Here is a 15,104-nt window from a genome sequence, read left to right as displayed (position 1 = left end):
CAGGTGTTACGTTGTGTCATGCATGTACGGCAGGTGCCACGCACGACAGATCTTCCAGAGTCTCCGCGTCGGGATGGATGAGCGCAGGGCGGTGGTGACGTTGGCGCCGTGGTGGCGTCGACGGATGGTCGGACTGGCAAGGATGATGCAAATCACTCACCTGAAGATGGGACAACGGTTCGATGATGAAGGCGGCTTCTAAAACATGTGCATGTGGTGTAGGTTTGCTGCACCGGTTGTTCATTCTGATACGTTATTTGGATAGGTCGGCGACGGCATAGGTTATAGATATTGAGAGTGAGAATACTCCATATTATTGTATGTGTGAATGATGGCTTCGGGTCGCTTGATTATATTTTTGTTAGATTTTTGTGGAATAATTAATAAAGATGGCTGTATGCATCGCTTGATGCACAGGCCAGGGTTTAACCTCTTTTTCTTTAAAAAAAGTTATAAGTTTAGAAATATATAATTAGAAAAAATAGTAATAAACCTACTTTTTGGACCGGGGTTAGTAGTAAATCTAGATCGGGAGTGTCACGAGATTAAACTGTCACTAATCTTCCTGGTCAGGCTATCATTGCAACTCTCTCTTTCACGGATGCGTCCAAGGTACCCTCTCCCCTCCTCAATGAGTGTGATAGTGAGAGCCGGAGTGAGAATAAGTGACCCTAATCCCACTCACTACAGAGTACAGAAGCAAATTCTAACCCACGTGTGACTCCAAATAAAGCGAGTCAACTTGTTCCTGGACCCCAGCAGAGATAGGGAGTTAAATTACTACTCCTAGTAAAGAAGAACGCGGCGCAATCTAGCACAACGTGCCTGAAAACTTGCGCTATAAATAAGCTCGGCCTCGCACACCATCCTCAAACCAGCTCTCTCGCCTCCCCAGCAACGCAAACCACCATAATCTCAAGCGCGGAGAGGAGGAGGAAGAGAGCAGCAATGGAGTACGGGCACCCCTGCAACAGCTCCAGCAACAAGGAGAAGAGGCCTCCGCTCAAGAGGGGCCAGCTCAAGGTGCAAATAGCCAAGACGCTGGGCAGCCTCGTGGTGCCGGGCGCTAGGAACAGCTTCAGAAGATGAGATGGCCGGCCAGGCCGAGCAGCAGTTTCTCGATCAATCTAGCTAGAAGAGTGGTGTGGTGCTTGTTATGCAAAGGTATTGTGTGCAAGTTGAAGCAGAGTGGTTTTAGTTAGGTGCTTGCTGGTTTCGTTCGAGTTTTCCATTCCCAGTCCCACTTTCTGCTTGTTTTTGAGGTATGTAGCTCTGCGGGTTTGCTGCTTAGATCTCGCTTGCTCGGCAGTTAAACTGAAGAGACGGAGATGGAGTTTCGTGTTCGGAGTAGCTAGCAATGTGTAATACACTCCACTTTGATGATGCTAATGGAATTTGTGATATCTATTACTACTTGTTCTGTTGCTGAAATCGATGGGTCTCTCATTTCATTTGTTGTATTGTCTGTTAAACGTGTACGTCAAGTTGTATAGTTAGGATTAGATTGAGTTTGTTGTGCGAGTCATTGTTATCTAATCCCAGCACACGTTGTAATCCTAACTACCTGTATCTATCCTGTACCATGTACGTAAATATAAATAGAGAAGAGGCCGGAGGTAATCACCACGGCAAAACAATCTGCTTAACTTGGTATACAGAGCCAAAGATCCAATCTCCCTTCTTCCACCATGACGGGCACCACCCCTGCTTCCCCCTCCGGCACCGCTGGCGCCCTCACCACCCTCAACGCCGGCACCCTGTCCGTCGGCTCCTCCACTTCCGCTCCAATCTCAGTCACCTCGCTCGGTAGCCTGATCACTCCGCGCCTTACACGCGAGAATTTCCTGCTATGGAAGACCCAAGCCGTCCCCGCCCTTGCTGCAAACGGCCTGTTCGGCTATGTTGCCGGCACCAACGCAGCCCCGCCGCACACCATCAAGGAAGGAACTGGTGATGCAGCCGTCGATGTGGCCAATCCAGAGTTTCTTCGTTGGCACCAGCAGGACCAGCTTGTCATGATCGCCCTCCTCGGGTCCATGACCGAGGACATCCTCGGCCAGATGACCCAGCTGACGACCTCCGCCGCCGTTTGGACTGCACTGCACGACATGTTCGCTTCGCAGAATCGCGCCCGCATCATGCAGCTCAGGTATCAGCTTTCCAACCTGAAGAAGAAGGACCTTTCTGCCTCCACTACTACCGCAAGATGAAGGGGTTCGCTGATGCAATGGCTTCCATCGGCAAGCCCCTCACTGACGATGAAGTGCTCGGCTACATGCTCGCCGGGCTGGGCTCCGAGTTCGAGCCCCTCATCGCGTCGATCACGGCGCGGGATGATCCAGTAAGTCTCAACAGTTTCTATGCGTACCTCCTTAGCGCTGAACTTCGCCTAGAGCAGCAGAACTCGTCAGGTGAAATCGATCCTTCCGCCAACGCTGCTGCTCGTGGCAATGACCGCGGCGGCAATGGTGCACGCGGTGGACATGGCGGACAAGGCGGCGGACATGGCGGACAAGGCGGCGGACAGGGGCGTGGCCGCGGCGGGCGTGGCCGCGGCAACGGCCGCTCCAACTTGAAGTGTCAGGTGTGCAGCAAGTTTGGCCATGACGCCCTTCACTGCCGCAATCGCTTCAACCATGCCTTCCAGCCGGAGGACAACAGGGAGCGTTCCGGCAACTCGGCCAACACTGGCTCATACTCCGTCGATTCTCACTGGTACGCGGACACCGGTGCGACGGACCATCTGACGAGCGACCTCGATCGTCTCTCGTTCCAGGAGCATTACGGCGGCAAGGACCAGGTTCACGTCGCCAACGGTGCAGGTCTGCATATTTCTCATGTTGGTCATTCAACTATTGCTGGCTCATCTAGACCTCTATACTTACGTAATGTTTTGCACGTCCCACATGTTAGCAAACACCTTCTTTCCGTAAACAAGCTTGTTTCTGATAATGATGCCTTTGCCGAATTCCATCCTAAATTTTTTTATTTGAAGGACCGAGCAACGAAGAGGGTTCTTCTGCAAGGTAGATGCCGTGGAGGTCTCTACCCAGTGCCAAGCCTCAAGTCCACTTCCTTTGTGTCCAGTCATCGTGCTCTCTCTGGTGTCAAGCTCTCCATCGAACATTGGCATCAAAGATTAGGTCATCCGTCCAAAGACGTCATTGAGTCTGTTCTTAGATCAAATAAATTTGCTTGTGCACCTTCCGAGTCTGGTGTTTGTGACGCATGTCAACGTGCGAAAGTTCATCAATTACCTTTTCGAGATTCAACTCATGTAACTCATACTCCTCTTGAACTTATTCATTCCGATGTATGGGGGCCTGCCATTACCTCTGTCGGCGGGTTTAAGTATTATGTGAGTTTTTTAGATGATTTCAGCCGGTTCACCTGGATTTTTTTGCTCAAACGCAAATCTGATGTAGAACAAGCATTCTACAATTTCCAGAAACATGTCGAGCATATGCTTAACACTAAAATTCGAGCTGTTCAATCCGACTGGGGTGGTGAATACCACCGCTTATCTCGGTATTTTCAGCGTGAGGGTATACACCATCGTGTCTCTTGCCCACACACGTCCCAACAAAATGGGATTGCCGAACGCAAGCATCGGCACATTGTCGAGACGGGCATTGCCTTGCTCGCCCACTCCTCACTTCCTGTGCGCTTTTGGGACGAAGCATTTCTCACCGCGTGTTACCTTATTAATCGCATGCCTACTCGAGTTCTCCAAAATGCTACACCCATCAGCAGTCCTTTAAATGAGCGCCCAGACTATACTTTTCTTCGCGCATTTGGATGTGCCTGTTGGCCTAATTTGCGCCCTTATAACAATAGAAAACTTGAGTTCCGATCTAGGCAGTGTGTTTTCCTTGGCTATAGCTCAATGCACAAAGGCTATAAATGTTTGGATCGGTCGAGTGGGCGCATCTACATCTCACGTGATGTTGTGTTCGATGAGAACGTATATCCATTTGCTACATCCAGTTCGGCTCCACTTTTACCTACGCCATCATCTTCACTGTTTCCTGTTTCTGAGCCTGCTGTTGTTGATGATCGCATGAGAAAATATGATTTTTCCCTGTTGACTAACCCTGCCTCGAGCAGCTATGAGACCTGTGTAGATCGGACGCCACCCAGCAGCTCCTCAACACTGACGTCGCCATGCACGTCCGCGCCTCGCCATGCAGATGAGCCTCCCTTGCCTGGCCCCGGTAGCCCGGCATCTTCGTCACCTGCATCCCCGGCCGCGTCCACGCCTGGGCAGGGCTCCCGCGACGGTCCGCTCGCCTCCTCTGTGAGGGACCCCTCCGCACGCTCGCCTGGAGCGAGCTCTCCTGCGTGCTCGTCTCCGCCGAGTCCCCACGCGAGCTTGCCTACCTGTCCGCTGGACTTGGACGCTCCGGCAGCGACGCCGTCTCCAGCCGCGTCGTCTCCGGTTGCAGCTGTTCCTGATGCTACGACACATCCAATGAAGACCCGGCTCCGTGACAACATTGTCAAGACACTGGTCCCGTCCGACGGCACCGTGAGATATGATCCTCGGCGTCGCGCCTTTCATGCTGAGCCGCGCACATATCGTGATGCCCTCGCCGACTCTCATTGGCGTCAGGCAATGGATGCTGAGTTCGATGCTCTCCAGCAGAATCACACCTGGACTCTCGTTCCTCGGCCGCCAGGGCAGAACATCATCAGCTGTAAGTGGGTTTTTAAGGTCAAGCACAAGTCGGATGGCTCGCTGGATAAATTCAAGGCTCGGCTCGTCGCTCGTGGATTCACACAGCAGCATGGTATTGACTATTCTGAGACTTTCTCCCCTGTTGTTAAGCCTGCTACGGTTCGTCTTGTGCTCTCCCTTGCCATCTCCAGAGGCTGGCATCTTCTTCAGGTTGACATAAGCAATGCATTCCTTCACGGGATTCTCAAAGAGGACGCCTACATGCAGCAACCTCCTGGTTTTCAGGATCCGTCTCGGCCACACCATGTCTGCAAGCTCCACAAGTCCATCTATGGTTTAAAGCAATCCCCGCGAGCATGGTATGCTCGTCTCAGTGATCGACTGCAACAACTCGGCTTTGTTCCCTCTGCCGCTGATACTTCCCTCTTCATTTTTATGCATGATGGTGTGACTATTTATATGCTGGTATACGTGGATGACATTGTCATTGTCAGCTCGTCCTCCCAGGCTATGGATTCTCTTCTTCGCCAGCTCTCTGCCACTTTTCCTGTTAAGGATCTCGGTACTCTGAATTATTTTCTTGGAGTTGAAGTGGTTCGCAATCCAGGGGGAATAAATCTCACACAGCAGAAGTATGCTCTAGATTTGCTGCAGCGCACAAATATGGCGAATTGCAAACCAGTTTCTACTCCTATGTGCACACATCAGAAGCTGTCTCATGAGTTGGGTCATAGTCTGAATGAGGAAGAGGCGTTCAGGTACCGCAGTACAGTTGGCGCACTTAAATACTTAACTCTGACTCGACCAGATCTTTCCTTTGTGGTGAACAAGGTCTGTCAGTACCTGTCGCGGCCCACAGATGTGCACTGGGAAGCTGTAAAGCGGATTCTGCGTTTTGTAAAGGGAACAGTCACCACCGGCCTGACCATTCGACGCTCCTCATCAACGCTCATTAGCGTGTTTACTGACGCCGATTGGGCAGGGTGTAGCGACGACCGGCGATCAACCGGAGGTTTTGTGCTCTTCTTCGGGCCCAACCTTGTCTCATGGAGTGCAAGGAAACAGCCAACTGTTTCACGTTCATCGACTGAAGCTGAGTACAAGGCCCTCGCAAATGGTACAGCTGAAGCTACCTGGATACAGTCCTTGTTGAAAGAACTGCACGTCTCACAACCTCGAGCACCCGTCTTATGGTGTGACAACCTCGGTGCCACGTACCTGACTGCTAATCCGGTGTTCCATGCTCGTACTAAGCACATCGAGGTTGATTTTCACTTCGTAAGAGAGAAGGTGGCCATGGGAGCACTTGAAGTACGGTTCATCGCCTCGGCTGATCAAGTAGCTGATGCATTCACCAAACCTCTCACCAAGACTATGCTCGAGCGCCTGCGCACCAATCTCAACGTCACTACCGGGTGAGATTGCGGGGGAATGTTAAACGTGTACGTCAAGTTGTATAGTTAGGATTAGATTGAGTTTGTTGTGTGAGTCATTGTTATCTAATCCCAGCACACGTTATAATCCTAACTACCTGTATCTATCATGTACCATGTACGTGAATATAAATAGAGAAGAGGCCGGAGGTAATCACCACGGCAAAACAATCTGCTTAACTTTGTCCAACTCTGAACTGAATACCGTGGTAACAGTCACAGGCTCGGCCGCCAACTAACGACGCCTAATTCGGGCCTCGGCACGTACGTGAGTAGCCTAGCCTGCAGTTCAGCAGCATAACCTCGCGGGTGCATGAATGTGCCTGGTGCGGGCGTGAATGCAGGCTGAACTCATCAAGTCTGAGCATGAGGACACCGCCAACAACACGACTTTGGCATGGAGAGGCAGCAGGTGGTCCGCCCCAGTCATCGACATCTTCAACCGAGGAGTAGCTATTTATAGTTTTATTTCAGTATCTTTTTATGTTTAGTGTGGAAGTATTATGTGTAAATAATCACTGAGTTATCAAATCTAGTTTGAAATGGCTATTTGTGCAAACTTTTTTGTTTTGACAACTTAGAATTTGGAAAAAGATGACTAGGTTTGAAAAGTCTATAACTCGTCAAAACTTGAGGGGTTGAGATTTTTTTTTTTTGAAGTTATTCATCTTTAGTAGAAAAGCTAGAGATGCTCCAAGACGTAGAGCCGTCACACACTGACACGAGCCGAGTTTGCCAAGTGACAGTGATACCACTGACGGATACAACACCACTGCTGCCAAGAGATAATTGTTTGTCAAAAGCAGATGGATGTATCATTTTTTTTGATAGCTTTGCATGATGCTAATCAATCTACTCCAGATTCTGCCTTCAGTAGCGAACTATCAGTAAGTACGAGATATCCTGCATCTCAACGACCAGAATAATATCCCTAAGTTGGTTGCTCTTTCCAGATTTGTTCAATATTATAGTCGTGCTATCTAATGTGGAATGCACGAGTCATTAAAAAATCGGAGCTAGATCTCAAACAAGCCAGTAACACGGGGCGTTTACAGACGAGCATCCATCCCCGCAAGCATAATTTGTTAGCAGACCACTAAGCCGCATTACATCGCCACATAATGCCACTACAGATAACCTGGTGAACGTAATTGGTGACCAACAAAGTGTAGCTAGATCTTTGGGATGATACGCACGATGATTAGGATCACGGGTTTGGCTGAAAGTTAATAATATCTGCAGAGAAGCTCCGTAGAGTATCTCGTACCAAACCACCGTCGCTTGAAAAACTCGAAAGATGCTTCACTTTCTTTTTGGAAAAAAACTTCCGATCTATTCATCGTTAATCATGATAGTACGACGAACATCAGAAATAATTAACATTACATCCAGATTCGTAGACCACCTAGCGACGACTACAAGCACTGAAGTAAGCTAAAGACGCGCCGCCGTCATCGCCCATCCCTTTCCGGAGTTGGGCACAACTTGTTGCACTCCCTTCGTTCCGAATTACTTGTCGCAAGTATGGATGTATCTAGATGTATTTTAGTTCTAGATACATTCATTTCTGCGACGAGTAATTTGGAACGAAGGGAGTAGTAGACAGTCAGGAAGTCGTCGTGTTAAGACCCCATAGGACCAGCGCACCAGAACAACAACAGCCGCCGATGAAGAATAACGTAGATCGAAAGGATCCAACTCGAAGACACACGAACATAGACGTACAACAACGAGATCCGAGCAAATTCACCAAGAATAAATCCGTCGGAGACACACCTCCACACGTCCACCAACGATGCTAGACGCACCATTGAAATGAGGACTAGACAGGGAGACATTTATTCCATTTTCTGGAAGCCGCCACCATCTCGCCTTTCTGAATATGACACAAACCCTAACAAATCTCAAAGAAACGACTAACAACGGAATCCTCCCTCCGGCTCTTTGGCAGAATCCATCACGCCCCATGGGCCTAGGACCACCGAAAACGAGGGAGACCTGCGGTGGAGCCGGCGAGAGGCACAGACACTCTAGCGTTTGATCGTTAACTTAGATCCAATTTCTGGTCCGCTGAAGTTTGTGATCAGAAGATGCTCCACTTGTCAATTAAGCGAGTGGCATCTCAGATGTGCCTTGCATGAAGAGGTTCGAGTTGAGCTAATCGGGATAACTAATGTACAAACGTTGCAGTAAACGAGACCTGTGTACGTGACGCAGTCTCAATGAGGTCATGCATACGTGCACCGCACAACAATGCTGCCGAAAAGTGGCACCGCACAACAGTGCTAATCGGGGCTTCACTGTCGATCAAAAGCAGTTTACCCGGAAAGAGATGCTAAGTTGAGCAGCAGAATATGCTGTTAGGTTTTTGCATCGTTCCATTCATATCAAATTTATCCTCAGTTAGCTGGTACACGACACATATGCATGCCAGCGGTAGATGCGCATGCATGCACTGCACCTCGCTTCTCCGCCCACGCGGCCGACGACTCCTGTGGGCTGTGCGTAGGTCGGACGCCGGACCCGGGGCCGGTGGGCGTCGTCGCGTTCCCCAGAGCCGTGCACGGTAGGCCGCTTGGCGCGGACAAAAGAATACCTGGGGCAATGGTGTCCGTCCATTGGATCGGCCAGTCTCCAGTGTCCATAGTCGAAACACGGGCACGCCCAGCGTTCGAGCGACTCTGGTGCGTGCATGCACGCATGCATGATTCCTGGCTGCCACCGCGTAGAAACTTGACCGGAGATTTTCGTGAAGTGGAACTAGAAGAACCGGAGTATATCCACGGTGGATCTGATCGTTTTGTTTTTTTTATTCCTCGCATGCGTATAGTTTTGGTCTTACGTACCGTTGCTATTTGCGAGCGTGTCTTTTGTGTTCGTGCATTGATCATGCATCATAGCTATGCAGTAACTAGATGTGTGCTCATTATGTTTGTATTATGTTGATGTTTCATCTTAAGCTAATAAAATTAGCGTGTTGTTGTAAACAAAAATGTTGAAAACAAATATTTTGGCAATGCAACTCGATGTATTGATCGGTGCATAGCGCACGAATATATGGAGTACAAGGGGGGCCACAACCTCAACTATACAATGACTAGGAGGTGGGCCGGGCTATACAATATACATGCACAAACCATATATTCAACACCCCCCCCCCCCCCGCGCGCAGTCGAAGCGTCGCCGGAGACGCAAAGACTGGACCTGAACTCCTCGAAAACAGAAGTAGGCAGTCCTTTTGTCATAACATCGGCAAACTGTTGCGCCGTCGGGACGTGGAGGACCCAGATGCGCCCAAGGGCCACCTGCTCACGAACAAATTGTATGTCGAGCTCAATGTGCTTCGTTCGTCGATGATGGACCGGGTTGACGGAGAGGTACACGGCGAAGACGTTGTCGCAGTAGACGAGTGTGGCCTTGTGAACATCACAAAGCAACTCCTGGAGCAGCTGACGAAGCCAAGAGCATTCGGCAACGGCGTTAGCCACTGCCCGATACTCTGCCTCGACACTCGAGCGAGAGACTGTGGGCTGTCGCTTGGAGGACCAAGAGATCAGAGACGACCCAAGGTAGACACAGTACCCGAAGTGGAGCGCCGTGTGTCCGGGCAGCCAGCCCAGTCCGCATCAGAGTAGGCGACGAGGTCGGTAGAGGCGGAGGCTGTCAGTGTAAGTCCCATGGACATAGTGCCACGTATGTAACGGGGGATACGCTTCACCAAGGTCCAGTGAGAGTCACGCGGAGCATGCATGTGAAGACAGACCTGCTGAACGACATACTGCAAGTCGGGGAGCGTCAGAGTGAGGTACTGCAAAGCACCCACAATGGAGCGATAGAAGGCCGCGTCGGATGCGAGAGAGCCCTCCAGAGCTGAAACTCTGGCCTTGGTGTCAACAGGCGTGGGAGCAGGCTTGCAGTTAAGCATGCCGGCACAATCGAGAAGCTCAGGGGCGTAACGCTGCTGATGCAGAAAGAACCCATCTGGCCGTCGAACCACCTCAATGCCGAGGAAGTAGTGGAGGGGCCCCAAGTCCTTCAGGGCAAACTCATCGTGAAGACGAGCAGTAAGCCGCTGGAGAAGCGCGACAGGGGAAGCCGTCAGGATGATGTCGTCGACGTAGAGCAACAAGTAGGTCGTGTCAACCCCGTGATGGTACACGAAGAGGGACGCGTCGGAGCGGGTCGATGTAAATCCGAGCGTCTGTAGGAAGGCAGCGATGCGCTAGTACCAGGCCCGAGGCGCCTGCTTCAACCCGTAAAGAGAACGGGAGAGCAAGCACACATGGTCCGGATGTGTGGCGTCGACGAAGCCGGTTGGCTGCTCACAGAACACCTGCTCGGCGAGGTGGCCGTGCAAGAAGGCGTTGGAGACGTCCAACTGATGCACGGGCCAGGCTCGGGAGACGGCCAGCTGAAGCACGGTGCGGATCATGCCCGGTTTAACAACCGGAGCAAAAGTGTCGGTGAAGTCCATGCCCGCATGTTGTCGAAAGCCTCCAACCACCCAGCGAGCTTTGTAGCACTCGAGAGTCCCGTCGGGACGAGTCTTATGCCGAAAGACCCACTTGCCCGTGATGATGTTGGCACGAGGTGGCCACGGGACAAGCTGCCAGGTGCGGTTCCGTTGGAGCGCATCAAACTCTTCCTGCATCGCAGCGAGCCAATGAGGGTCCCGAAGGGCGGCTCGAGCTGACGATGGGAGAGGGGACGGCTCGGAGATGGAAGCGGCGAGAAGATACTCATCGCTGGTGTACCGCGTACTCGGGCGGAAGGTACCGGCCCGAGAGCGAGTCATCGGGCGGGGCAGCGAGTCCGGGGCGACGGGCTAGGACGAAGAAGAGCCCGCCGCCACTAATGCCGCGGGTGAGACGGCGGGTGAGGCCGCCGCGGGCGAGGCCACGGCAAGGGCGCGGGGAAGGCCGCCGCGGGCGAGGCCGCCGGCGAGGGCGCGGGGGGCGCCGAGGAGGCCCACGCCGATGGTGGTGCAGGGGGCATCACAGGCGCCGGGAGGGGTGCAGCCCCTAAGGAAAACCGGCCGGGGAGGAACTCGACCCGGGGCACGGGGGGCAGCCTCAAAGCCATGAGGCGGCCCGAGAGAAGCGCCCGAGCGGCCATCACCAGGAGCGGGCAAGGCCGCAACATCCGAAGGTACCTGCTGAAATGGAAAAACCATCTCATCAAAGTAAACGTGTCGGGAAGTGATGACCCGATGTGAGATAGGATCATAGCAGCGGTAGCCTTTGGTGTTGGGGGGATAGCCAAGAAAAATACAGGCCACGGACCGTGGTGCGAGCTTATGAGAAGTAGTGGAAGCGATGCTAGGGTAGCACAAGCAACCGAAAATGCGAAGCTCGGTGTAGGAAGGTGGCGTGCCGAACGAAAGATGATGAGGAGCAAAATTCCCGCGAGTGCGACAGGGACGGATGTTGAGGAGTAGTGATGCGGTGGCGAGCGTGTCAGGCCAGAAACGTGGTGGCACGTTGGCGTGAAAGGGGAGGGTGCGAACACAGTCATTAAGAGTGCGAAGCACGCGCTCAGCGCGGCCATTTTGTTGCGAAGTGTACGAGCAAGTGAGACGAAAAATCGTGCCGTGTGTGGCGAGAAGGTTGCGGATTGCAAGATTATCGAACTCCTTCCCGTTGTCTGTTTGCAATGCATGAATGGGGCGACCAAACTGCGTGGAGACATAGGAGTAGAATGCGGTGAGAGTGGCAACAGAATCCGACTTTCGCCGCAAAGGGTGGCGTCGAGATGGTGGTGTAGAACCAGCGGATAAGAGTGGCGTCGATGGACGTCCACTCCTCATCGTCCTCCATAAAGCGGGAGTCCACGGAGTCATCGATGTGATCCCGGAGATTGTACTCACGGAACACAAAGGAGAAGTACGTCTTCCAGACATAGTAGGTGGAGGTGAGTTGATCGAGGACGGCGGGAACCCGAGCGAGGATATTGAGATCACGGATGACGATGGGATCGGGACCGCCGAAGGGGTTGGTGCGGCGGCTGCGGGTGGTACCGGTGGAACCGGGGGAGGCCATGGCCGAGAGGGGAGAGCGGCGCCGCGTGGTGAAGCGGCGCGGCGGGAGGGATGGCGGCGCGGCGCGGGTGGCGACGCTGCGGGTTGCGGGCGGAAGCGCGAGGCGGCGGCGACACACAGGGGGGCGGCGGCGAGGAGGCGCGGCGGCGGCAGCACGACGTGGCGGAGGCGGCGGCGGCGATGGGATTGCGGCGGTGGTGGCAGGAATTAGGGTTAGGATCGTAGGTATGATACCATGTTGGAAACGAATATTTTGGCAATGCAACTCGATGTATTGATCGGTGCATAGCGCACGTATATATGGAGTGCAAGGTGGACTACAACTTCAACTATACAGTGATTAGGAGGTGGATCGGACTATACAATACATGCACAAACCATATATTAAAAAAAGAGTGAATTCCAGTTTTTACCCCCTAGTTTGACATTTTTGACACTAATTACCCTATTTAGCCGGATTTCATCTGTTTTACCCTATTTAGCAAAATTATTGTCAGAATTTATCCTGTTTACAATTTTATGAGTGTTCTGACCAATGAAAAAAAATAGCGCGCTATAGTAAAATAGCGGCGACCTCAAAATGTGCTATTAGCGTGCTATATCATGCTATAGCGTGCTATTAGTGAGATGTTGTATACCGATATATTTAGCGAGACAATTCTTAATACGCTATAGCGATGCTATAGCACGCTATTTTTTTCAATGGTTCTAACCGATGGATGTCAATTGTAAGGTCCAGGGCATGCCACATAGGAAAAAAACCATCAGAAAAAAAAACCACCTACAACATGTTCCTATTGAATAAATTAAAGAAAAAATTGTTACTGGTATAATCTGAAATTATGTAATCCCTTTGTTTCATAATTTAGTGCATATAAATTTTTTTGTAAGTCAAATTTCGTCAACTTTAATCAAGTTTATAGAGAAAAAGTATCTATATTTATATTTTCAATTCATCTCACTACAGAAAACACAAGATCGACTTTCATATTATATTTATTTTGTATTTCTATTGTAGATATTTTTCTCAACGATGGTCAAACTTTGTGATCTTTGACTTTAAGAAAAAAACCATGTACACTACATTGTGGAATGGAGGTAGTATGTTTTTCTTCAGTATTATCATATACAACCTTAAGTATGCATGATTCTGTGGATTAGATTAACAATGGTGTAAATATATTGCTTCACTAACTTTAATGCATGTACATATCTGAATACCTAGTCAAGAATGAACTATGTAAATGATGTTTTAGAACTTTGCTTTCCCATATTAGCAAATACTCCCTCCGTCCGTGAATAAGTGTACATCTAGCTTTTGTTCTAAGTCAAAGTTTTAAAATTTTGACCAACTTTATAGAAAATAATAGTAACATATATGACATCAAATTGATAGATTATCAAAGTACATTTCAAAACGAATCTAGTGATACTAATTTGGTGTCATAAATGCTTTTACTTTTTCCTAGAAAGATGGTCAAAGTTTTAAAACTTTGACTTAAAACAAAAGCTAGATGTACACTTATTCATGGACGGAGGGAGTATGTTAACCGGTAGAGTGTTAGTATATGTTCCCTGAGCTGTTTGCGATCATATCGAGCCTGGCTGGTCGGTATAAGCTATGGCGATCCAAACCAGAAGGAAAAACCCCATCGATTTGGCACTAGCTGGACCTTACAATTGGGACCCATAGGTCAGTAAACTCATAAAATTTTAAACGGGGTAAATGGTGGCAACATTTTTGCTAAATGAGGTAAAACGGATGAAATCCCGCTAAATGGAGTAATTAGTGTCATAATTGTCAAAAGAGGGGGTAAAAACCGGAATTCACTCTAAAAAAACATCCACACACATGCACATGATGGTACGGATTCGATTCAATCATGTGTTGGAGCCAACTGCGTACATTCTGTTGGTCAAGTTTACGCATGGGACGAGCCACGGGCTGTGCGTCGAGCTTTCGCGCGTGCTGTAACCTGGCTGCCGTGCATCTCCATCGGCACCGTCCTTCCCAAGCAACACGAGCGAGCGGGAAAACTTTCAGCATATACTCTACGTGCCCAGTGGTGCCGGCCACATCACCAGTGACCACCTGCCCCCCCGCCCCCCGCGCTTGGATTGCTCCTGTGAAAGTAAAACGAGAGAGAGAGGAGCAAATGATAATCCATCAGTCTTTATTGATGATAGAAGTGGGCTATTTATACCCAGGCGGAAGTACACATGGTGTTTGGCGGTCAAGTAAACACATAGTTACTTGAGAGCCAAGAAATTATATAGTTGCCTTGAGAGCCAAGAAAGTACATGGTTAATTGAGAACCAAGCAACCTATCTAACAATTAACTTAATCCTAATTAGCTTAATCAATAAGCAACTATTCTATTCTTAACACTCCCCCTTGTACAACGCCTCTTCTTTGGTACATCCATCATCTTGACAAATTCTTTGAACAATCTTGAATGTCTCCTCCAAAAACCTGTGGGAAAAATATGAGGAGAATAGTGCAGATATGTTGCTAAAACTCCTTTAAACCCAGTAGGAAAAATAATAAGGAGAAAACGATGCAACATATAATGATTATTGTCTCTTGATAACTCATATGAGAAAAACCTTTGAAGAAGGTGAAAAATCATCGATGAGTTTAGAGAACAATTAATATATCTTGAGTACTTTCTTTAAAAACCCTGATAGGGAAAATAGAAAGCATGGCGTATAATCTTTGATAAGATATTGCCTCATTAAAACCCATTATGAGAAACTTTGATAGAAAACTCATAAGGGAAAAAAGTGTGATATGATATGCCATTGAAAACTCCTTTAAAACCCATTGGGAAAAAATATAAGGAGAAAATGTATGACATATACAGGCACTTGTGTTTATAGTGTCTCGTTAAAAACCTTTATGAGAAACCATTAGGGAAAACTCATGAAGGGAAAAAGAGTACAATATATGCAATCT

The 15,104-nt window shown here is 49.6% G+C and overlaps 1 pseudogene; it reads left to right on the top strand.

The window, feature by feature from the left end:
* The first annotated feature begins 2,245 nt into the window (after positions 1-2,245).
* LOC147980636 (small nucleolar RNA Z247) lies at positions 2,246-2,384 on the top strand (annotated as a pseudogene).
* The last annotated feature ends 12,720 nt before the right edge of the window (positions 2,385-15,104 follow it).

This window comes from Triticum urartu, chromosome 3A, assembly GCF_056163025.1.
Source record: "Triticum urartu cultivar PI428250 chromosome 3A, HENAU_Tu73, whole genome shotgun sequence".
Lineage (NCBI taxonomy): Eukaryota > Viridiplantae > Streptophyta > Magnoliopsida > Poales > Poaceae > Triticum > Triticum urartu.
This window is presented reverse-complemented; position numbering and strand designations above follow the sequence as displayed.